This window comes from Penaeus vannamei, chromosome 40, assembly GCF_042767895.1.
Source record: "Penaeus vannamei isolate JL-2024 chromosome 40, ASM4276789v1, whole genome shotgun sequence".
Lineage (NCBI taxonomy): Eukaryota > Metazoa > Arthropoda > Malacostraca > Decapoda > Penaeidae > Penaeus > Penaeus vannamei.
Window position 1 is genome coordinate 23,256,546 of NC_091588.1, and position 634 is coordinate 23,257,179.

General features: G+C 44.5%; 1 protein-coding gene across 1 annotated transcript in view; it reads left to right on the forward strand.

Annotated features, from left to right (window-relative positions):
• The window catches only part of LOC113809221 (heterogeneous nuclear ribonucleoprotein A2 homolog 1), a 1,834-nt gene extending 1,751 nt beyond the window's left edge, over window positions 1-83 (forward strand). Inside the window, exon 2 of the mRNA XM_027360750.2 lies at window positions 1-83. This exon is cut by the window's left edge and continues 433 nt beyond it. The gene's annotated coding sequence lies outside the window, so the exon portion shown is untranslated.
• Window positions 84-634: the final 551 nt, after the last annotated feature.

Here is a 634-nt window from a genome sequence, read left to right on the forward strand (position 1 = left end):
TATCTATCTATCTAACTATATTTATATATATTGATAGATAGATATAGATATGTACGTGTGATATGTATTGCAGTGTGATTACTAATATTATTAATAATTTATAACCGAGTGTAAAAGAGTTATATGAGAATGTGTGTTGGAATAAAAGGGGCACAAAACGGCCTCTGGAAGTCCATGCGTAAGATTGTCAGGAAATATATTTATATGAACATGTCTGAAACTCGTTTTTGTTGTCATCCTACGGAACTCAGGCGTGAGACAGGAGTAATTCTATAATTCTTATGTAAGACTGCATATCTCTCTCTCTCTCTCTCTCTCCATCATTCTCATTCCCCCTATCCCTCTCCTTCTTTCTCCCCCTATCGCCCTCATTCTTCCGATCTCCTCCCTCTCCCTCTCATTCTCCCCTTCTCCCTTTCACCCTCTTATTCTCCCTTTCTCCCTCTCCCTCTCCTTCTCCCTTTCTCTCTCTCTCTCCTTCTCCCTTCCTCCCTCTCTCTCCTTCATCTTCCTCCCATTCTCCCCCCACCCTCTCTCTCTCTCTCTCACATTCATCCTACCTCCCTCCCCCTCTCTCTCCCTTCCCATCTTCCTCCGCCCTACTGCCCTCGCTGCCCCACCTAAACCCAAGAGC